We start from the raw sequence: 16,686 nt of genomic DNA, 5'->3' as shown, positions 1-16,686 counted from the left end.
CTATAATGTCACGCACGACGGAAAATAACCATGACGATTTTGTTACATATCCCGAAGCACTCAGCAACTGTATTGCATGGACTTCAGCCTGGATGAACCAGAAAGGATATGTAACATGTTCCTATAATGTCACGCACGACGGAAAATAACCATGACGATTTTGTTACATATCCCGAAGCACTCAGCAACTGTATTGTATGGACTTCAGCCTGGATGAACCAGAAAGGATATGTAACATGTTCCTATAATGTCACGCACAACGGAAAAATCACTATGACGATTTTGTTACATATCCCGAAGCGCTCAGCAACTGTATTGCATGGACTTCAGTCTGGGTGAACCAGAAAAGGATATGTAACATGTTCCTATAATGTCACACACGACGGAAAAATCACTATGACGATTTTGTTACATATCCCGAAGCGCTCAGCAACTGTATTGCATGGACTTCAGCCTGGGTGAACCAGAAAAGGATATGTAAGATGTTCCTATAATGTCACGCACGACGGAAAAATAACCATGACGATTTTGTTACGTATCCCGAAGCGCTGAGCAACTGTATTGCATGGACTTCAGCCTGGGTGAACCAGAAAAGGATATGTAAGATGTTCCTATAATGTCATGCACGACGGAAAAATCAATATCACGATTTTGTTACATATCCCGAAGCACTCAGCAACTGTATTGCATGGACTTCAGCCTGGGTGAACCAGAAAAGGATAAGTAACAGATTCCTACAATGTCACGTACGACGGAAAAATCAATATCACGATTTTGTTACATATCCCGAAGCGCTCAGCAACTGTATTGCATGGACTTCAGCCTGGGTGAACCAGAAAAGGATAAGTAACAGATTCCTACAATGTCACGTACGACGGAAAAATCAATATCACGATTTTGTTACATATCCCGAAGCACTCAGCAACTGTATTGCATGGACTTTAGCCTGGGTGAACCAGAAAAGGATATGTAACATTTTCCTATAATGTCACGCACGACGGAAAAATAACTATGACGATTTTGTTACATATCATGAAGCTCTCAGCAACTGTATTGCATGGACTTCAGCTTGGATGAACCAGAAAAAGGATATGTGACATGTTCGTATGATATGAACGAGCGAGGGAAAAATGACGAATTTGTTGTTGTTTTTGTTTCCTGTAGTGTCACGCATTACTGAAAAATTATGTGGTTTTTGTAAAATATCCTGTAGCACTCGGTAACGTAGAAATACTGCGGGGACGTTTGCGTGGGAAAACCAGAGCGGATTTATAATACGTGGCTACATGGTGATTTTACTATATATCTGGATTCGTCTTTCAGAAAACTGGTGTACCATGGACTTCAGTTTAGGGTCTAACCCACGAATGAAAATAGTGATTCAACATTTTAGTAGCTATCTAGTCCCCATTCAATCTAAAAGCACGACAATGGGTGTAAGTTATGATACAAATAAAATATTAATCGGAAGACTTAACTTGGTGCGTTTGACTTGTTGAGTTTTGAAGCTGTTGTCTTGATTCGATGTTCTGGGAGGTTGGTCACGGGCAGCGCAACCTGAAAACACTTTCTGGTTCTCTCCGTCGTTTTTGGGTGAATGAATTCATGCCGTAAATCAATCGTGGCTGGCGGTTTCGTTTGGTTTCCAACAACTGTTTTATGGTTTAAGCGAAAACCAATCCAAATGTATAGTCAGGGCAGCTCCTTTGTTTCCCTTCCCGCTGAAAAGAAAACTCACGCGCCTTCTTTAACTCCTCAAGGCAGATTCGATTGGAAACTGGCTCAATTTCACACAAATGCGTCAGAGAGACACCATATCTTCTAAATCAGAGGCACATCTCGTTTTGTGTCCGTTTTCAACGACCGATGACGGGTTCATTCGTAGTCGAAGCCTTTTTATATATATATGACCGCGCAATATTCCCGCGTTATGAAAATTTATTATAAAATATCAATTATGTGGCCAGATCATATCTGAAAATAACCAGGTTACTTTTGTACACAATTACTCTCACTGAAAGCAGTTATCGCTAACCACAATAGAACCGCGAAAGTCTTGCGATGACAGCAACCTAACAGATAAATGACATCACCCCATAGCAACCGGACCTGGCGAATTTTTGAGCTTCCGGTTAGCTCTGGCTCGTGATGTCGTGACAGGCAAATGTAAAATTTGAAAAAGAAAACAGACAAAAACCCGCTAATACAATTTCAATTGTTTATTTTCTACAAGCCTGCTTGTTTACAGAAAATTTTTCACGGACAAGTACTATCCATCCGGATATTTTCCGCGGACGGGCACTAAGTGCTGATGGTGTCTCTCCGCGGACAAACACTATCGCGTCACGTGATTAATTTAAACCAATCACAATCGGAGAAAATTTAGTGGTAAACTATAATGACTGCTAGTATACGAGTAGCTCAGCCAACAAGATTACAGCATTTGCATTAGTATACCAGTAGAATTCTACTAAGACTCGATAGAAACACAGAACTAGCACGAGCTGTTTAAGTGATGATGGCGCTAGCAAAGAGAATTTACATTTTGATAAGCAAATTAAACAAGTTGTCTTCCTTTTTTTCGTCGCGGTTTTTTCTAAAAAAAAAAAAAAAAAAGAAATCAGGTTCTCCGTGTTTCTATCGAGTTATAAAAATACTCGTGAAAGTTTGGGAGAACTCGAAAAAGCTGCGGAAACACTAGCCTGCGGCTCGTATTCTCACAGCATTTCTCGTTCTCTCGAACTTCCGCTCGTGTTTCTATAACTCGATAAAAACACGGAGAACATGTTTGCTATTTCTTAAATGGAAAAGAAAATGTATCAAGCTCTGCCGAGGCACCAAACGCAAAGCAAGGCACGTTGCCAAATTTCTCTCAAGAAATCATTTGTGTTTATTATTCCGGGTAGTTTTTACACACTTAACTCGTTAGGCTGACTTTACTATTACCAAGTTTTGTACATCGAGACATTCCGGTCTTGAATCTGTGTAGATGCACTACATAGTATTAATTTACAGCGATGAAAACAAAAGAGCCAGACCTGAAGAGGCAATGTAAACTGAAAAGAGAATCCTCAGAAGCTCCTAAGTTGGAATCAAACGTACTCCACACTTAGCTCCGAACACGCCCTCGAAAAGAACATGTAAAGAGCCGTGTAAAGAGCCGTGTAAAGAGCCGTGTAAAGAGCCGTGTAAAGATGTATGGATTAACCAACAGAATTGTATGTAACATTTCGCAGCGAATATTTTTAGTCTTTCAATAGTCTGGGAGCAAATGTCGTGAAATTAAATCCCATGTGGAATTTTGTGCTGAAAGCAAGCCACCAGTCTAAGAGTGCATGTTCACTAGGGTCTAGTAAACATGAAAAGTTTTGGTGGCAGCCCTGCACCTTGCTAGGACGGGTTTTAAGGAGGGTTGAAAATGGGACGTATATGAGCCATTATAAAAGCGAGGCTGGTACATTAAATTCTCTGTAACCTCGTCAATCACCGTCGGTTAACCACAAAACTTGGCAGATATTCGTAAGTTGTTAATTCAGTGACAAGTGCTAACTATGATGTGGTCACGTGATTTTGTAGCATGAAAACGGGGCTGGAATAGAATATCAAATTTAATGCTAGCAAAAGCTTGTCAAACTTACTCAAAATTGGCAGAAATACGCAATTTGATATTTTAGTGACAACTGCTGGTTATGAGGTGGTCACGTGACCTAACATGAAAGTGAGGCTGGACCAGAAAAACGCATGTAACCTTTTTTAAATGTTCACAACAGCTTCTCAAACTTTCTCAAAATTAATCCCTCGCTGATACGGTTGCACTGATGATATTCTCATTTGTCACGTGGTCAAATTTTTATCACGGAAACGAGGCCCCAAACATCCATTTATTTCATGAAAAATTTACACTGATAGCAACCTCCATAATTAAAAAAGACAAAAAATAACGGCAACAACTGATCAACAGCAGTAGTTAAAATGAAAATGGCCATATTTTTCACCTTTCGTTGGCCATGTATTTGTCTAAGGACGCTTACCATATCTAATCTAACGTGTCATCATCATCCTCTTCATTCTCAATATCGCTGTCATCATCGTCACATTCGCCTTGTTGATTCTCACATTAGTCATCACCATCGGAACAGCTGCAGAGGTCCGTGCATAGCAGCCCTGCTTTGCGGCACTGACAGCGATTCGTCGAGCATCGTTCCTTTGCACATTTACACTTCACAAGCTGTATTATAGCCTCGGGAGCGGGCAAGAAAGCTTTGATGGCGAATTAAGAGACAGTCTTTGTAAGAGCAGTCCGGTCGATCTGGCTTGAAAAATAGATTTCGCTCATTTCCTGTGTGTTGTAAGACGTTCATGTACTTATACTAAAACCACAATCCGTTTGATGAGATCTTTTAAGTTTTCGTGTTTTAGGGATACTTAAATCAAACGAAACTTTGACGAGCAATTTTACAAGAACTGACATTCACTGCACAAAAGAAAAAAAAAACATTGTGATTTTACTTAAAATATCTTTGTAATGTACCAAATGTAGAAAATGAAACAACAGTAAGGAACCTTGCGGTATCTCCTTGGTGAAATATTTATTTGCTTGTGAATTTGACGAATTTCGATGGTCCCTATGTTTTTGCTTCATTTTGAAAGACGTCAGCATGAACATGTTGCATCATCCTCTCTCACAGAGATATCTAAACGCACCAGAAATAAAACAATAGCGCATATCTCGTTCGGAGAGGCGTGCTGAGCGTCGCTCTAAACAAGCAGCAAGTCGACGTAGGATTTCAGCAAGGGGCGCGCGAGGTCGTCCACTAATTCAGCTCCCTCTTCGTCTGCAAGATCTGCTTCAACGAGTGGGCTTCATCCGAGGAACCCGGCTAGCAGGATAGGTCCTTGCTATAAGTTAAGTATTCATTCACTCTTTCAGTCTTTTTATTTTTATTCGCTGGTGTTTCCTATGCTTCTGCTTACTTACTTTTCTGCTTTGTTTACTTCTCGCAGTGCTGGTTACCGCGGCACACTGCATTATTCTCCATATGGTTGTTGTATCTTGTTGTTTCAATGGTACAGTTAATAGTACAGAATAGCATAATATGTGCGATACGCAGTTAAGCATATATTTGTATTCTGTGCGTTTGGAATCCGTACATGAGCAGGTAGTCATGTGGTCCCTTGGGTTTTCCATGGTAGGTGTATTTAAGCGAGTGTTTGGTATGGGTTCATTCTCTCGGCGTGTTACCAGCGCTGTTTCATTTTGTTTCTCTATTCGAGTTCCTTTATTTTTCTTTATTTCAGTGTTGGGAATTTGGTCATTTAATTCGTAATTGTCCCAAGAGCTTTGTCAACGCCTCCTCGTCGGACCGTCCGCCCAGCCGGGGATGACTAGCCGAATCTGAACGGTCAGCTTTTGACGTTGATGTGGATGTTGTGGAAACCGATGAGTACTCTTTGATTGATGATTATTTAGGAAGCGGGGTAGAGTTTGTTGAAGGCTCCTTCGGTGTAAAAGGGCGCCTGAAGCAGTGTTTCAGTTATTGGGAATCCACCATCTGTGCCCCACAGTTTGTTTTAGGCCTGATTTCTGAAGGCTATAGATTACCATTTGTCAGATTTCCGGAAAAGTGCTATTTAGACACCCCGAGAGGGTTTCTGCGTCTGCTGCTAATTTATTGCATCACAAGGGTTTGAAACTGTTCAAGTTAAGCTGAACAGGGAGAAATCTATGTTAGAGCCAATGTAAGTCGGTCAATGGCTGGGTTTTGTAATTGACATTATTAAATGCAGTTCCGTGTCACGCCTAAGAAAATTGCCAAGCTTAAGATCAACCTCGATTCCATGATTTCTTCTGGGAGCGTTACTTTTAGGGAACTTGCTCGGGTGGCCGGCTTCATCAATTCGCTGTATTTGGCAGTCGGCCCGATTGCTAGGTTATTCACGAGGCAGATGCGTGCAACTGTTCAAGCCCGTTCGTTCTGGGATTGTTCCTTTTCTCATTCTTCGCCTTTATCGGAAGAATTGCGTTTCTGGTCTACTAATATCGAGGCCTTTAACGGATATGGAATTCAGTTTAGGCTTACTCTAGGTGCAGTAAGTTTTTGCGATGCTAGCGATTACGCCTTTGCAGGATATCGGATCAAATTGAATGATCAGCCTCTCAGTGGTATGTTTGGCCGTTTTGAGTGTCGGCAGAGTTCTACTTTCAGAGAGCTTAAGCCATTTTCTATGTTATCAAGGCGCATGTTGCATCTCTCAGGTACAAGAAAGTTAGGCTTACGGATAACGAAAATACCTCTAGGATTGTTTCAGTTGGTAGCCCAAAACAGCATCTTCAGTGTTTAGCGTTTGATATTTTTCAGCTGTGCCTAGCGAACGAAATTCAGATTGATGCGCAGTGGATTCCTCGCGATGCTAATGTTAGAGCTGATCTTTTAAGTCATTTTGTGGACCAAGATGTCTGGTCTTTAAATTGTGAGATTTTTGCCCAGTTGGATTCCAGGTGGGGTCCGCTTTCTGTTGATCGATTCAGTACCTCTCATTATGACGCTCAGTTGAGAAGATTTAATTCAGATTTCTGTCGCCGGGCTGTTGTGCAGTCGATTTTTTGTCCCAGGGTTGGCATGGTGAAAACAATTGGCTCTGTCCACCAGTGTCTATTATTGTGGATGTTATTAGACACGCGCGTGCATGCCGAGCGGTCGGCACGCTCATCGTTCCTAAATGGCCGTCGGCTTTTTTCTGGCCGTTGTTGAAGCCTCGCCCTTCCAGATTTGCTTCATTTGTTGTGGATATCGTACGCTTGCCCAGAAGATCTGATATGATTATGCCTGGTCCTTGCAAAAGGGTTTTTTTTTTTATCGCGGCAACCCTCGGTTTTCTTTGGTTGCCCAAAATTCAGCATGCTGGCCTTACGCATAGATTTCAGGTCAGCGTTGCCGACCTGTCAGTTTTTGTTTGTCTGTTTGTTTTCGTATTTACCTTTTCTAGGCCTTACAGTTTGCTTGTTTTGTTGAGCATTTGCCTGCAGTTAATCAGTCGGCCCGATTGTGGCACGCGTTTGCAACGGTTACTGAGCGGCGTGGCTTGTGTGCGTTGTTACAGTCATGCGAGTTTTGAGCGTGGCAATAGTTGTATACCACGGGTTAGCACTTAATGTGCGATGCCGGTCTCAACGAAGCGTCATGTTGCCTACCTTAGGCGGATACATTTGAGAGGGTGCATCTGTTGTAGCAGTTTGTTGATAGGTGCTCCTGTCTGGGCTATATTTACCTTTTTGTTTTTGCGCAGTGTTGTTTGCTCGCTAACCTTATTTTTGTTTCTTTAAGATATCTTGCAGGACGGGGGCTTGACGGCGAATCTCTAGGATCCGTCTTTGAAGTTGACCGAGCTCGTGGAACGTGCAGCACTTGAGGGCCATTCTGCCTCCGTGGTAGAATCTACTTCGTACAGTATCCGATGGGGTCACCGTCTAGCAGGGTTGGAGTCACCTACCATCCACCCTTTAGTGAATGATGTTGTCGAAGGTGCTCGAAGGAAGTTAGCAAGACCCGTCCGGCCCAAGCAGCTTTTGACGCATGACTCTATTGCTGATATGACCTTAAGCTTAAAGCAGATATTTGCTTTTTGTTTATTCTTCTAGCAGGTTATGCAGGTGTTTTTCGTATTGGTGAAGTTTTGAGCATTAGAGTGCGGGATTTTTTCATTTTTGAAGATTTCATGAAGGTTTATCTGATTAAGCGTAAAAACGACCAGTACAAGGATGAGCACGTTTCGGTAATAGTTAGGTCTCGGAAACCTACCTGTCCGGCTGGGACAACTGAGAGAATATCGTCTTTGCTGCCTGATTCCAGTGGTTCTAGCTATCCTATTGTTCGCAGAATCGTTAATTCTAGGCATTCTAAGGAGCGATTTCATGAGTCTCTTGGGATAAGTTATTCCACAGTTTATGCTCATTTTAAGTCCTACATTTCGCCCTTTGTTTCTGATGCAAGTTTGTATGGTACACATATAGAATTAGGATCAGCGGGGCTAACGATCCGGGGTTCAGGTCTCTTGATTCCTCAATGAAAGACAGGCATGTTACCTGGAAGAATCCGAAGTCTAAGTTTTCGTTAGAAGAACTTATTGCGATTACTGGTCTATGAACATTTAGTTCGTTATTAGGGGTCCGGTAGGAGGGCCCGGCAACCGTAGCCTACTTTGGTTCCTACCCAGATTTCCTGCGCCAATCTTGGTGAGGTTTTTTCTGGCCTCCGAGTGTCCGCTGCGGTGGATACGCGCTCGGCTTGCCTTGTATTACTTGGATTTTCGCATTTTCTTTTTTTCTCAGTTTTATGTTTTTGCTAGCCTTAATTATTTTTTGTTGCGCGAGCTGGGGTATCCAACCCCTGGGGAGTGTTATATTTGTTTGTATTTGAGTCTGTAATTAAAGACAGTGCTGGTTATCGCGGCACACGGCATTATTCTCCATATGGTTGTTGTATCTTGTTGTTTCAATGGTATGGTTAATAGCACAGAATTGGTTCTTCAGTTCCCTCTTTGGATTGAAAGAATATTCGGTTTACTTGAGATTATCTCAGTCTCTAAACCTCGCCAGCGTTGAATATTATTGATTGCCTTTGCTTTGCACTTCAGTTAATTAATATTGAGAACAATTGAGACGGTATTATCTTGATATCATTTTTTAGTGGAATAAACATCTTTCAGGAGTACCTGGGCCTCATTTGAAATGTGCTTTCGAACTACACACTTTGTGCCTTATTGCACTTTGACGACACTACATACACTACCATTGTCACTAGCTAGACAGTTTCCCGGGCCTACTTGTCAATGGAGTTTAATCTGCTAGTGAAAGACTTGTACAAATAGTACATATATATGGCTACGCCCGTTTCATTTTCATATATTAGCCCTGCATTTTGTAGCGTTTTCTCCTTCTTAATTCAAGTAATGTCTGAACAGGTTAATCTTATTTTTTCCTGAAGGACCCCAGATACTGAAACGTTGGCCCAATGAGGGAGGCAGGTATATGTTTTTTGCCCATCCAACAACAAAACAAAATTAATCGGTCAACGCCAACCTGATATTAAATGACGCAAAAGTCGTCCCAAGCTATCAAGTGGCAGGAATGGCTATTTACAGTGCATTTATATAACTACAGTCGAACCTCCGGTTGCGACCACCTCTCGCAAGCGACCACTCCTACTCAGCGACCATTTTCCAAAATACCAAAAGTTTCCGAGTCAAATCAGTATATTTGGAACCTCTTGTAGGCGACCAGCTCTCGTAAGCGACCGCGACCACCTTTAGAGCTAAAAGCCAAAATTTTCTTTTGTTTTTAACCTTCCGTAGACGACCACTTAACAGATCGATAATAGAGCGGAAACTGGATAACAAGGTGTTGTAACATTGTCGTGTTCCTGGATAGTACAGGGGAAGGAAATGTCTTGATGGGAAGAATCGGATTTTTTTCTCGAAATTAACTTTTCCAATGAATAAAGCACTTAGCACATGGGGTAAGTTTCTGCGGTTACCATATACTAATGAGGCAAAATTTTGACCCAGTATGGTCTAAGCTCTCGTAAGCGACCACCTCCCGTAAACGACCACCTAGGCTTGACATTTTGGGTGGTCGCTTACGGGAGGTTCGACTGTATCTACCTATATGTTTGGACGATTGCGCACATGTCTTTGCTGATATCTCTCAAGTATCTAATTGACTATCTCAAACTGATATTACTCTGTAAATTTAAATTTGTACATGTTTATACCTGTTTTAACGTGATGTTTAAGTGGCTTTCAAATATGTGTCGTTTAATCAAAACCAAAGGTACTAGTTTATCCAAACATTGAAAACCGTCGTCTAATGTTAACTGCAACACAGTCCGTAACTTTTAGCTTCCAGGTTTAGCATTTTGTCCGGAGTACGAGCCTATAAACCTGATCAGTACCTCTTGAGCGTCCACGCTTTCAACAAACCACGCCATGCGAGAACCCACGCTTTTACCAATTTCACCTAGTTCTAACAGAAACAAGCGCCTTTTTTGCACTGTACTCTAATACAATCAGGATAGTCAGGGGCGTAGCTCCCTTTAAGCCAATAAGCCCGGGCTTACAAACTTTTCTCGGTATATTTATTTTTTCTTTAATTTTCTTGTAATTCTTGTAATTCTTTGCGTTTATTTCACGGAATTAGTTTTCTGGGTGACTTTGTAAAGAAAACAATGTTTAAATTTCGGCTCTCTCTCTTTCCATCAAATGTCCGGATATTTGCATTTCTGATCACCTTCCGGTTTTGGCTGTGCGTTTGTACAACCATTATTCTCCTGACAACACAAAGAACCATAAATATATCACCTATCGGAATCTCAAATCCTTAGACCATGAAAGGTTTATCAAGACATTATATGAGACCCAATGGGACATAATCTTTGTTTTTGATGAAGTAGATGACATGGTAAATGGCTGGTATTCTCTTCTTAATGAAGCCATTGATGCAAATGCGCCGCTCAAACGAAAACGTATCCGACACGAAACAAAACCGAAATGGTTATCACCTGAGATCCTAAAGCTGATGAAAAAATGTGATCGTCTCCTCAAAAAAGCCAAACGCTCGAACGTTCCTGATGACTGGTTAGCCTTGAGGAGCGCCAAAAACAAAGTCGCCGAGGCGATTAGAACTGCCAAGAGAAATTTCTTCCATGAATCATTCAGGGAAAACCAAAACAATCCAAAGAAAATCTGGTCCGCGCTCAAGGATCTTTCTGGACAACTAAACACTAGAGGTGTGACCTATTTAGAAGAGAACAAGACCACGCAAATCAACTATGACGACTTAATTGCCGAAGTGCTAAACAAACATTTTACGGGCTTAGCTGAAAGTCTCTCAGACAAAACTGCCGCTGAGTTTAACCCAGCGACCCTGATATCTTTTGTCAGCAAACGCAAGACCTCAAATGCCATGCATGCTTTTCCTCTTATCACGCCGAACCAGACCAAACGACTTATTGAAGCTATCCCTTCAAGCAAAGCGACTGGTGTGGATGGCGTGAGTACCCGTATATTGAAGATAGCAGCTCCGGCAATAGCACCATCACTGGCCAAACTCATAAACATCTGTATCGCTCGTCGCACTTTTCCGACAGCATGGAAACAGGCTAAGGTGACGCCAATACACAAGCAGAAGAGCAAGTCTGACACAAACAACTACAGGCCGATCTCAGTCCTTCCTGTACTTTCAAAAATATTCGAGAGACATTTGCACAACTCTCTATCTACTTTTCTCAAGGACAATAATCTCCTATATTCATTGCAATCTGCCTTTAGGAAACACCACTCGACTGAGACAGCCTTAATAGACATTGTCGACCGAATGCTGTTAAATCTTGATGACAACGGGATAAATGGCTTAGTTTTCGCCGACTTCCAGAAGGCCTTCGATCTTGTTAACCATGAGATATTGATTGAAAAACCGCGCATTTATGGTCTAGAGGACAACAGCCTGGTCCTTGTGCGTTCATTCCTTCAAAACCGAGCGCAGCGCACGGTTATCCGGAGTGCACAATCCTCGCCCCAGGCTTTGACGCACGGAGTGCCACAGGGATCCGTACTCTCTCCTCTTCTTTTCCTAGTGCATATAAACGACCTCCCGGAGGCAGTATCGCAGCCCACTACTGTGGACATCTTCGCAGATGACACGACTCTGAGCTCACACTCACCTTACACAAATACCCCTGGACTTTGTTCCAGACTATGTCAAAGTACTGTAGAACTGGAAAAATGGACAGGCAATAACCGGTTTAAGCTGAACATGGCCAAAACAAAATCCATGTTCGTAACCGGTACTAGACTGCGTGCAAAGATGGACCACTGCGACCAGATGGAAATCCGTTCCAGCACGGGAGATGTATTGGAAACTACTACCAGCTATAAGCTACTTGGAGTATATAATGACCCGGACCTTTCTTTTAACGAGCATGTTGAACATTTATGTAAGAAACTTACTAAGCGCATCGGTATCTTGAGATCAATTAGGCATTATTTACCTTTAAATGAGCGTATACTCTTCTACAATGCAACCATAAAGGCCCTTTTTCTGTATGGCGGAGCAGTCTGGAGTATAACATCTAAAGCAAATATCAGACGAGTCTTTCGACTGCAAAAGAGAGCGGCCAGGGTAATATTGGATGTTAAAACAGCAAGGGATGAACGAACTGTTGACTTATTTAACAAGTTGGACTGGTTGCCCTTCTATGAAGAAATCAATGTTAATAAGCTATGCCTTATCTTTAAAGGTCTACATGGTCAATGTCCAGAATACATATCTTGTAAGTTGATACGTGTGAGTGACATATCGGTAAGATCCTCGCGTTATAGTCACATCACGCTACGATGCCCTAAGAGCAACAGAGCGACAGAAGGAGGAAAAACTTTTGCTTCTACATCAACTTCACTATGGAATTCCCTACCTCCTAACATAAGATCCTGAGATAGCATTAATGTTTTTAAAGAGAAATGCGTCAAGCTTATAAAGAAGGGGTATGCAAATATTGAACATTTCACAATTTCTTAGTGTCCTCTAACTCTTTGTATCGCATGCACCAACAAGATTTTAGTCCATTTTATTGATGTTAGTAATTTTATCAGTTTTATACTTATTATTATTCATAGTTAGATATTTTTAAAATCATTGTGATTTATATTTTAATTGTTTAAGGGAGGGCCACGAGTTTATCAGTCAATGAGTGTAAAGTGTTTTTACCCTCATTAAATAAAGTTACTTACTTACTTACTTCTATTTTTGCCTCGTTCAGTCACAAATCGCCGTCTGGTCTCTAAAGCCCATCTCTAAAGCCCATGCTTCACCTGTGCATGCGTGCAGCACATGGGATTTATAGCAGTTATCGTCGTGAAAAGCTGGCATGGATTCTATGATTTCTAGGGCGATGAAATCACATACAAATGAACACGCCGTTTGCGGTAGACCGACATTAAAGGACGTTAAGCGTTTTCGAAACTGGTCGGGCTGCAAGCCCTACAAGAGATCAATTTACCAGCGAACATTTTGACTGAATTTATCAAGAATCATGTTATACCAAAAGGAGCTATCAACCGGGGCTATCAACTCTTCAACTTGATAAAAAGCATCTTCAACATCGTATTTCTAGACGTGATCGTGAACCGAGTAGAATCCCAGCACGAACTCAATAACGCCTGAACAACAAGAGCAGAAAGGTTAGAGAATTTGTTTACGAATGTATCTGTTCGAGCACACCTAAGTAAAAGGCTCTGAGAAACTTCGTAAAGTATAATAAAGTTAAAATCTCGAACTAAACGATATTCTCTCGTTATTTTCTTGTAACAGAGTTATGTGTCGTTACAAGAATGAAACCCACATGCAGCGAATTATATTGTACATTTAAGCTGAAGGAAACTAATGTATGTTGACTCCAGCAAAACAATTCTTGGCTTGCACTGTTACGTAATCCTGACGCAATAAAAAATTATTCGAAAACCATTTAGTGGATAAAGTCAAGAAATTGTGATGTTATAGGAGATTAATAAAGATGAAACTTCTCTATTTTTTAAGTCTGTGCGTTTTCCCAAACCTCAGATATTCGTCGAAATATTTTGCACAAATTAACAGAGCCCAGTATGTAACTGCGGTGTTGGTGTACCTCCGCGGTACACCAACATAGCGGCCGGAAAATAGCGTAAACATCTAGAACTTACTTTGGCTATCTAGGCGACTGATTATCTGTACTAAACAAACAAACATTTACATGAACACTTTTTCCTAATACTTTAACTTTTAAATGGGCTAAAAATCATGGATGAGTATATATTTTTCGACAAACGCGTTCGTAGCTCTATGTCACGCACCGCCAGAAATCTGAAATTCAAAATGTCTCGCAAAATGTCTCTCAAAATGTCTCTCGACACGGAAAAACAACAACAACAACAACAACAACAACAAAGGCAAAGGCTAAGGAAAATAGACTGAAGCGTTTATAGGCTGATATAAAGACCTTGACTCATTTCACGCCCTAAAGGTCTGCAAACGAGTGATAAGCTTTTAATCGATTCCAAGAAATGCAATCAAAGGCAGAATAGCTTGAGCACATCGATTCGATTGAATTTCGTACGACTTCAAATGCAGAACATTGAGCTCAATTGCAATATAGCTAGTACTTCTCAGTATAACGACTGCATGGGTACACGCAGCAAAGCGTCTAGTTCTATAATTAGATTACATTGTTAAATGTAAAGCGTGCACTAGTGGTTGCGGGTTTTGTTTAAAGTTTTCACGGCTTTATCTAATATGCGAAGCAATGCTATCGCAGTATTTGCCGGCAACGTTCGACAAGGCATGGCCGCTAAACGTATCAATTGTATTTTTGCAGAAAGAGTGAGAAAATAAAAAATGCCGAAAGTGATCATAAAAGCGAAAAAATTGACCGGTTTAAAATGAACGCAGAAAACCACGCCTGAAATAAATGCTTAAGCTCATGTGTTTGATCAGCGGCAATTCACCTTATCCGTAGCCCATTGCAAACTACAAATATTTAAGCCACGTGGAGCTGTAATAAAGCATAAATTGAACGAATCATAGGCCTACCTGAAAGTAGGACATCCTGGATCTGGCATTCAACGACTTGGACATCATTATTAGTACTGCTGTCGTGGAGAAGAAAGTGCTTCCGCAGATCATTGTAGGAAGTTTGCGCTCAGCGATCCAGCTATTAAAGATTTCAATTATCATTGCTTGCATGATCATAACGTAAAGTGTAACAGCTGCGAGGAACTGAAAACTGTTATTCAATCTGTTGAGGAGAAAATAAACGAACTTTCGTCGTCAATGTAGAGCAAGGAGCAGCATGATGACTTCCTGTATGACTTCAGCAAGTCTGTCAACTCCATCAAAGAATGGAAATGCCATATCCTGCGGTCCGAGAACAAAGAGAAGGCGAAGGGAGGCTTCAAGCAAGATCTTAGGGTAGATTCGGTTTTTACAGTTGCAGACTGGGCTATGAAGTTTTCACAGCAGTGCGACTGGTTTGCCAAGAGGGGAATAAATTGGCACGTCAGTCGTATTGTATCCAGTGGCGGACGTGGAAACTTGTTTGCTTCATATTCCCACCACTTGTACAAGAACTGCTCCCAATAGTCCATGGGCCATGACCCTTGAAAGAGCCATTTGGTACCAAAACGAGGCACAAATTCTAACACTTATTTTGGGCAACATTGATTCCTCTAGGTTAATTTTTGGTGTATGATAACCATGCCAAATGAGTAGCTTTACTAGGATTATCACGTGATTAAATGACGTCACTCGGTTTGGCTGAATAAGCAGAATTGGTAAAAAATGCCTAATAACAGTTAAATGCAAACCTGAAAATGTTACATACATTGATTTTTGGTTATTGCAAACTTCAAACGCAGGTTTCAGACCTGATTCCAAAAACTTATATATGACTTATAGGTATTATCCCTGAATGGTTTTCATGGCAACACTTGTCAAACTATAAATATGAACAATAAGACGAAACATGTGAAAAAAAGAAAGTGTTCGTGTAAACTGCATTGGTTACTTCCGAACGCTCATTCTAAACTACATTGACTCCTCTTGCTTAGTTTGGTATATGGTGTGATAACCATGTCAAATAAGTAGCTGTACCAGGCTTATCACGTGATAAATTGCAAATGACTCGGTTGGGCTGAACAGATAGAACTAGTACAAATGTGATTACTACGGTCAAATACGAGCAAATGCAAATACAATCGTGTTACATGCACTGGTTTTTAGTTATTGAAGATCTCAAACGTTTTCAGAGCTTCATGTCAACAACTAATTTTTAACTTTAAAAAAATTGTTCCTGGATGGTTTCCATGGCTAAACTTGCCAAATGTTAAATATGAATAATTATTCAGGATATAAGAAACTGATTGTACATGTGTTACATTGATAATTAAAGTCAGATTTCTTCGTCTTCTTCGCTGTCATCTGAGACAAACTCCTCGATAGAATCTTCACATCTGTTGTCACAATCTAATAGCTTGCACACATCCATGCACTTGAAACCATTTGCTAGGCGACTGCAGGTAGGAAGTTGACATGATCTGACCTTGTACACGAGCAAGACGGTAGTTCTAGCACGGCTGTAGGGGCTGTCGAAGGAGCTGGGTCACCGCTCATCCAGTCAATGGCAAAGTGATCACCGTCTTCGCGCCAGCCAAAACCAATGGGGGTCGCGTCCCTTGGCAGTTTTGCAGACTTCACTTCCAAATGGCTGCTTGGAAGTTTGCGCGAGCCGCATGCTTTAACAAGCAGTAAACACAAGGTGGTAATTGGGTGGAATCGATGTTACCCTTCTTGGCGCAGAATAACCTGTACCTCAGCTCATTAATGTTATCAGTTCTTGGTTGAGAGCAGTAGAGCTTACATGTAAACTTTTGAAGGCTCTGAAAAAGCATAACTGATAGAACATATTCCATCCCCATGCCAGCTGCTTAACATTTCTTGCTAAGATGTCTGTTGCTTGACAAGTCGTAGGGTTGTTATCTTTTCCCTTCCAGCGAAGGCACTCACTGTGTCACAACCAGTGAAAGCATGCATACTAATTAGGCATTTGCAAAGTTCTTCTCCTACAGCTGCCACCACACTGGATATACTGACATATCTAGTTC

Source organism: Orbicella franksi, chromosome 11 (genome assembly GCF_964199315.1).
Source record: "Orbicella franksi chromosome 11, jaOrbFran1.1, whole genome shotgun sequence".
In the NCBI taxonomy this organism is placed as follows: Eukaryota; Metazoa; Cnidaria; class Anthozoa; order Scleractinia; family Merulinidae; genus Orbicella; species Orbicella franksi.
The sequence above is the reverse complement of the archived record's forward strand: the minus strand, read 5'-3'. Positions refer to the sequence as shown.